The sequence below is a fragment of the Diadema antillarum genome, unplaced genomic scaffold, assembly GCF_040938485.1.
Source record: "Diadema antillarum isolate AM-2024a unplaced genomic scaffold, OU_Dant_1.0 seq00001401_RagTag, whole genome shotgun sequence".
Classification (NCBI taxonomy): domain Eukaryota; kingdom Metazoa; phylum Echinodermata; class Echinoidea; order Diadematoida; family Diadematidae; genus Diadema; species Diadema antillarum.
In genome coordinates this window covers 140,767-149,863 of record NW_027272156.1, presented here as the reverse complement: position 1 = coordinate 149,863, position 9,097 = coordinate 140,767, and positions in this window count along the sequence as shown.

Sequence of the window (9,097 nt, the reverse complement as noted above, 5' to 3'; positions counted from 1 at the left end):
GAGATTTTATCATGACGTAATTCAAGAATGAATTTTAAAGTCTTCCAAAGAGTTCACCAAGGTCATCAAATTTCAAGGAACATTTCATGTTCCTTGAAATGCACTATTCTCTCTCTATATGATGTAATTCAACAATGACATCTCCTGTTCTTTGAAATGCACTATTCTATCTCTCTCTCCCCACTCTCTCTTTCTCTCTCTCAATCGCCCTCTCTATTTCTTTATTTGTATATCACAGGCATACATCTTTTTTTTTTTCCTGGAAGTACATTTCACGTTGAGCAAGAATAAATCTTGGGAAAATTGCAGGACAAAATAGCGTTCATATCTTGACCCTACGAATCAGCGGTCAAGGTCATCTCAGACAGAGAACTGCGAACACGCGTGTACGAGCGCGCACACACACATACACACACACGCTAACATGAAAACGCCGTTATTAACGCTCTTCACCGTACATAAGGTACATGGCGTGAACACGAATTTGTCCGCCTCAAAAGATTGCGACATCGTCCGCGTGGGTGAAGACGGGAGGGACGAGGGAGCGAGCGGTTGCAGCACAAAATTCGTGAACATAATCCATAATCCATGATGCATCCGCTCAACATTCCGTGCCGCGGACGCCGTTGACCCGTGGGAAAGCATGGAGCGAGTAATTGGACGAGTAAATAATGACGACGGCGCCGCTCATTGGACAGCCTGCCTGCGCCAGAATCGCCCTGCCAAACACAGCCCGCGTTTTCTCGCGCAAGGCATTCCCTGACTGTATGTGTGTGAGTGAGGGGGTGTGTGTGCGTGTATGTGAGTGTGTTTGCGTGTGTGTGTGTGTGTGTGTATGTGGGTGTGTGCGTGTGTGTGCGCGCGCGTGTGTGTATCGAATGAAATTCAAATAAAGAACATTATCAAACAAAAAAGTGTATGTGTGGTGGGGATGCGTGTTTTTTTTTTGCGTATAATTATATGTATGTATTTTTTTTTTGTGAGTGTGTGTGTGTGTGAGTTTGTCTTATTGTCTGCATAGCCTTGCATGTTTTCGGAAAAATTTGTATTTTCATGAAATCAAGCATTCTTGTTTTAATCATAAATGTGATTTCAACATCTCTGATAAAAAAAAACATACGAAAAAGTGTATATATGTGTGTGTTTATGATTGTGATTGTGTTTGTGTGTGCATGGTACTGTCTTCAATCTTCTTCTCCTATCATCTTTCTTCCTCTTCCTTCTCATTCGTCTTTAAACACTCCCTCGCTTTTCTCTTTCACTGTCCGCTCTCTCCCACTGCATCGCTATCTCTACCTCTACTTTCTGCATACGTCCTTTCTTTTTTCCTCTCCTATTATATTCTTCCTTTTAATATGCTTCTTCGTTTCTACTGGATCTCTTTCTTTATATATCATTCTTTTCTATCGTTCCTTTTCTTGCTCATCAGCTTTCTATACTCGTTCGGCTTCTCTCGATCCCATTATATCTCCCTCTCTCACTCTGTATAATTATCATGTTTCTCTCCATGGCGTATAAATTACATCTTCACGCATACCTCTTTCTTTCTTTCTTCTTCTCTTTTCCTCTCTTTTCTCTCGTCTTTCTCTCCCCTCATCCACCTGGCCTTCTCATTTCTTCTGCAATATTTTTTTTCATAATTTTCTTCGTCTTTTTATATTATTTTTTCCTCTCTTTCTCTTTCCTTCCCAATAATCTGCCGCACACAAGCAGAAGGCTGCATGAAGAATTTTAGCAATAATTTTGCCAATATATCATGTCATTTTTGAAGATACAATAGTGATTTCATACTATAAGCAGCTTTCATTAGAACGATTTTACTCAAATCTTTGGCCTGTGGGGAAACGATTATTAAGCATCGAACTTTTTCGTCTTGAGCTTCAGTGAAAATCCTGTATAGTAATATTAGTAATGCTTGTAATCGTTTTTACCTATCAAATCCTTGGATTAATAATAATAGTAATAATAGAGAGACTCTTATAAAGCGCTCATTCTACCTAAAAAGATACTCATGGCGCTATAGAACAGAGTAGATTATCGTATCACGTTACAACAGTATCACAGAAAATAATAACAATATACAAACAAACAAACAAACAATATATACGTACTCATATACATACAGGTAAACAATTATCGATTCAAATTAAAAAGGTAGGTCTTAAGATTCTTTTTAAAACCATCAATAGAAGATGCTTGTCTAAGAGATTTTGGTAGGCTATTCCATAGTTTTGGGCCCATGTATGACAAAGCACGATCCCCCAATTATGCTTGATTCGAGGTATCTGTAATTTTAGCGAGTTTGATGAACGGAGATTTCTTGGTGGTTGGTGAAGATGAAGAGTATTTTGAAAGTAGGCAGGGGCAAGTTTGTGCAATGTACGGTAAACAAGAAGAAGAAGAAAAAAAATACACACACACACACACACACACACACATATATATATATATATATATATCATATTATATCATATTATATTGATATCAAAATACTAAAATATCTTTCCGTTATCACTGATAATTGATAATTGAAAGAACTGCATTAGACAAACTGCAGGCCTGTTGTTCGAACATAATTTTGGTATTTTGAAACTTACTGTGATCATTCTGCATTTATTTTGATATAATGATCTCTGAAACTAATGGATAGCAGTAGCTGTACCATCACGGAAAGTTGACACTCCGAAGCAAGTTAGACTTCGAAAGAAAAGATGCGCTAAACTGTTGGTGTATACGGGAAACGATACCTGGAGCTACCCGAGTGGTGTATACTGATGCCCCCTGTGTGGAAAACCGTCGCCCCTTCGACTTCACTCTCGCTAACGACATTTTAATTGTTGACTCATCAGTGATATCACTCACCATTGGAAATTGAAGCCAACGATCCCCATTAATGTTTGACGCGCGCGGCGTTGGGTGATTCATGAGCTGGACGGCAGACTAGACAATTTACGGGAATGGCACGCGTGCGGAACTCACCCCCCGACGGGAAATGAAACCACCGAAAAATAAACGTGACTTTAGCGTCTTTAGCTGGAACGGAAACATGCGAGTAGCAAGCGACCATTAGTCGAGTTTCAATAAAAGCGTACCATGCGTTCATCCAACTCTTAGCAAGCCGGATCTTGAGGGCACCGATCCCCTCCCCTTGTCTCGCATACTTCTCTCTCTTATGATTGATCCAAACAGCCTTGATCTATTATAGGAAATCTATCGCTACCAAGAATACAATGAAGAGCAGGTCCTAAAGTTAGCCCATTTTTCTTCTTTAAGTCATGTTTATTGAAAACCAGTGATCTGACTTCTTGAGAGAAAAATGGCGATTCACATTTTCCGCTCATCAGGAGAACAATTACAATGTCAAAGCAAACTCGATTTACTTTGTCCATATTGATTTTTCCCCCTCCAATATCTTTGGTAAAGTCAAATGCCGTACGGTGGGTACATTCTTCTTAACAGGTGTGCATTAGAGCTTCGGAGGCAAATTGATGTCGATATCACGGTTCAACTCTGTCAGGTTAGGGCGTCCTCTCTTGTTGGTTTTCGACAATGGTGAGGGTACACTCTTGGTCTGACAGTCGTCCTATATCCTTCGCTGCGGCCTACTTCATCATTAGAGTTCAGCGAAGGAACCCGATCCGAGGCTAATTGAAGCGGTTTTTATCGAGTAGAATGGACGCTCACACAAGCAGGGGCTAAAGTAGGACGGTGATTAGTTTACCTGCTCTGCGGTCGTCGACAGTGTCGTCTCCCTTCCTTTCTTTCAAGCTTGTCTTTTACGTGGGCCTCTCTTTTCCGGAACACAATAAATTATTTCGAACATTAGTTTCACATTTAAATATATATATATATATATATATATATATATATATATATATATATATATATATATATGTATATATATATATATATATACATACATATATGCATATATATATATATATATATATTTATATACATATATGCATATATATATATATATATATATATATATATATACATATGCCTGACACTTTGATTTCTTGTGTTTTGTTTGTTTATTTTGTTTCTCTGTTATAACTTGTATTGTTTTGCAAATGCCGAATAAATAATAAAGATAATAATAATGATGATAATATATGTATATATATATATATATATATATATGTATATACATATATGTATATACATGTATATATACATATATATATATATAATGTTTGTTGTAATAGTATACATTGTATTTTTTTCTTCTTGAACTTGTATTAACAAGAATGTGCTATTACAAATCAAGTCTCATTTGACTTTGAATTTGAATTTGAATTTGAATTTCGTCGACATCGTCAACCGCATCATTCCTCACTCTGCATTCACCATCTCCGCATGAGGATTTTGTCTCCCAAGAATCTCATTTCTCATTTCACTTCTGTATTGTTATATTTGCCATTACAGTGTACAATTATTATTATTGTTATTTTGATTATTCTTGGTATCATCATTATTTTTTTGTATTATCATTATTCGTATTACTTTAGTATTGTAATTTTCAGTGTCACTATTACTTTAGTATTATCAACATCATCCATTTCATTGTCATCTCTACTCGCAATTAATTCACAATTCCATGTAATCTCCCGTATTGTTATAAAGATGCATAAAACAACACAACCCCAGTCCTACATCTACGTAGATACCCGAAGTCTCCCATGGACTGACGTTAAAACGGAACTGTAGGTCTATTTCATTCCGATTACTATGCTTTATGGAGAATAGCACTGGTTTTTTTTTTTCATTCCCCATGCTTGATAAGAATGTTAATCCTTCTCTGTAATAAATATCTTTTGGTCACTTCTCCGCAGATAAAAATTCATATTGGGACAATGTTACAAATCTGTGAGAAGAATGGATTAGCAAAAATCCATCTGCAATGGAAACGATTGGGAAAAGAATCAAAACAAAACAAACAACAACACGTGCACTGACAAACAAATAAACAAACATTTTCATCCCCTGCGTCCATGGTTTAGGAGTGAACTGCAGCCATTTTGTTATCTTGCGGTAAACAACAACAACAAACTAACCGGAAAAAAAGGAAAACTGCGAGGAATTGTCTAGACACGAGTCTTTCTTCGGAGATCAGGCCGAGAACACTGTCGACAGATGGCGTGCTTGGCCGTTTACCCTCGAACCAAATTGACGAGTTGACGAGAAAGTCCTGAGAAAGTTTATCATACTTGACCATCATTTCAGAGTTTATGGTTGGTTCTTGTTTGCGTATTTGTATGTTTGTTGCATGTCTGTATGTTGTTGCTGTTGTTTTCTTAGTTTGTTTTCTCTTTGTCTTGTTTATATTCTTACTAAGAGTAACTGTTCGCGCTGATGGACTTTGGAATAGGTCATATCAAAGGGAATCTCTTTGGGTCATATACACGCTGTGGCACAGAAGAAGACCCTGTGGCACGTAAGCAGGAGATTCGATTCAACCTCCCCCCCCCCCTCCTTGTGAGGAATCACTCTTGTGTGCCCACCCAACACACATTACCATTCATAACTATCATGATGATGATCATATCTCAGTTCTCATCATAACGTACGTGCGTTAATATTAATCATTATCATTTCCATAGTAACGATTATACCGTTGGTTTGTCCGAAGAGGATATTGATTAGAAAAAAAAAATAAATGAACGTCATTTTAAATGTTCGTTAATCTGAAAGCGAAAAGTAATGATCGTAATTCTGAAGTATGTAACTTTCTTTTTAATTTTATGATTAACAAACATTCGGAACCTTTATAGCCAATTTTCGGAATTACGAACCTTCTGAATAACTCCACGAAATTATGTCCGCATTAACGAACCCTATTGCATTTTCGGATTTACGAACGTCTAGGAAGGCCTATACGAAATTTTTGGGTTTTGGAATAACGAACCTTAGGATTAACGAACCTTCAGAATAACGAACTTTATTTCATTTTCCAATGAAAGAACCTTCAGAATAACGAGCATCACCCGTCAAAATACACTGATAGTAACAATTAACCTTTACAATTTTCAACTTTCGCAGAGACCAATAAGCTATCTATACCTCACAGCTGGAACGCGCCACTTTTGCGACTCATATTACGTTCACTGCGTATACCCGATTTTCTTACGCACTGTTTCCCTAAATCACATCTAGATACACGTCGCAAATCTAAAAAAAATCACTCACCTGTTCTTAGCGATTTTTTTCTATCGATTATACTTACACTACAAGTATTCGATCGTTAGAATCGCTTGCTTTTTGTTTGCACATTTTTTTTTTCATTGGCGAACATCTAAAAAATTAATGTTCTGCTCCTGAGAGAACTTTATCACAATCCCCTATATTCCCCTATGATCATGTTCGTCTAGTCCCCGAATGGCAGTTGACTGAATAAGCCTGGTGACTTCTCGAAGAAAAATACTGTCAATAATAATATCACAGATGATAATGACAATCCCGATCTGTCGTGCAGCTTATTTTCAATATCGAAAAAGGAGACCCAAATCCCAACCTCTAAAGATGTCTACGGATTGTGCCTTTAAAGAGGCTATATGGAGGTAATCGGCTGAGGAAACTTTTGATGAATTATCGCCAAATGATTTTGATACTGTACTCAAAACCGTGCCGAATCTGCATGGACATAACATGTTGCAAATAATGTTCCATGTGAGGTTTTCCAGATGGCCGCTTTTGGGAATGATCATTCCAAATGAATGAAGGGAGTATTGTTGGAAATAACCAAACTACGAGCGTTACCCCTGTAGATGCTCTCTACCCCCTTCCCCGCACACTTAAAACAAAAACGTTCCGTGGCCCCTTCGATAGTAGACGAATAAAAATTTTGTTTGAGGAATATAGAATTAAGCATTGTTTGCAAGTTCATGTATATTGAATCGTACAGGCATAACGGTTTTTAGCTGCGTTAAACATACTTCAAGTATATTTATGATCAGTACCAAGAAAGTCATCGCCAAAGACACTTGGATGTCTCTGTGCTTCCTGAGGCTGCTACCTCGGCGTCAATACCAAATAACGGCCAGGTAAGTGAGTGCCCGGAAGACAATAGACAACGCCATGTCACTGAGTTACCAGATGTTGTCATCGTAGGGGACTCTATGATAAAGCACATCGACGGCCGTCTTCTGAGCCGAAGACGCAAAGTGTTCTGCCATCCACACCCGGGTGCGAAGGTGGCAGATATCTCCGCTAAGAAGGTAACCGAGGGTGTAAAGGCGAAAGGAGACGTCATTCTACATATCGGGTCAAACAACGTTTCGCATGGCAATGGAAGTACATCCACCGCAGACGACATCATAGCCTTAGCAGACGGGATTTCAAATGAAGGATGTGAAGTTGCCTTATCTAGTATCGTGCATCGTAGATGGGAATCAGCTCATCAGAGGCGCCTCGTCGACGGGGTGAATGAGCGTCTGCATACCGCTGCCCGTGAACGGAGCTGGGGTTTCATTGACAACAGCAGCATCGGTGATAGGCATCTTGGGCGAGATGGGGTTCACATCAACAAGGCTGGGCAAGCTGTTCTTGCTTCGAATACGCGAAATTTCATCAGGCGACCCAGAGAGCAACCCACTGCATCTTCTCAACAGAGATCGTATGCTGAAGTGGTGGGATCCTCAACACCGAATTTCAGGATGATTCCACCTCGAGGGCGGCTGAAATCGACCCCCACCCACCCGTGGCTTCCACTGACAAAAGCTCAACAGGGGTGGCACGAGCATCTACGTCTCGTGACGGCAACATGCTGTTAACCTCCCGCTCTAACTTTGGTGAACACTGTGCGGGTTCTCGTTTATTGAAGTCAAAATCACAACCAATTTCTAACAGTGCTTTGAAAGTTTGTACCGAAAATTTGAATTGCAATGATAATGTTAACACTGGCGAAGCACAAAATGCTCTTCAGGAGCGACCACATGAACTAATCAAAAGTAAAATTAATAATTTGATGAATGGTTCAATTCCTCCGCTCAGAAAGAGGGGTCTAAAATTTGCCCATTTGAATATTCGTAGTTTAATTTCTAAAATTGATGAACTTAGATTACTTCTGAGACATACATCACTTGATGTCATTGGTTTGAATGAGACATTTTGTGATTTCATGATTGATGATTCTGAATTGCATATCGATGATTATGTCCCATTACGTAGAGACCGTACAAGACATGGTGGCGGTGTGGCTGTATATATTTCCAAAAGATTCAACTATAAAATAAGAGACGATTTGAATTCATCTACTTTAGAATGCCTTTGGTTTGAATTGCATTATCCAAATAAGCCTTCCATCCTTGTAGGGGAATTTTACAGACCTCCGAATTCTCACGTCGATTTCTTTGACGAATTAGACAGGACTTTGGACTCTGCTCTCTCGGAACATATGAGTTGTATTATATTAGGTGATTTCAATTGTAATTATATGCCACACCAATATGATGTGAATGCCGAAAAAGTTATGTTTTATACAAATATGTACGGACTAAGTCAGTTAATTGATACTGCCACAAGAGTTACAAATACTGCTTCTACTTTAATTGATTTGATATTTGTATCAGACAAAGAACTTTACAGTGAATGGGGAATATTTGAGACTAGCATTAGCGATCATTATTTGGTATATGCTATTCGGGACTTCAGTGCAAAGATCCATCAAAAATCTGAATGTGCGGAATTTCGTTCATTCAAAAATCTTAATGAGGAGGAATTTTATAGTGATTTGAGAAGTGCTCCGTGGCAGGTCATAAAAGATATAGACGACGTTGATGATGCGTGGGATATGTGGTTGACTCTTTTCAATGATGTTATCAACAAGCACATACCTTTGCGCAAAAAGCGGATAAGAAAACATGCATGTCCATGGATATCTGATGAGATTGTTAAGCTCATGACGGAACGTGATAAAGTTCTCAAAGCTGCTAAATCTAACAATAGTGATGATCTTTGGAATACCTATAAATATCTAAAATACAAAGTTACTCATCTCATGAGAATAAGAAAAAAACAGTACAACACTGACCAAATTTTACAAAATCGTAACAACAGTAAGAAAATGTGGAAGAGCTTGAGGGAACTTACGCCT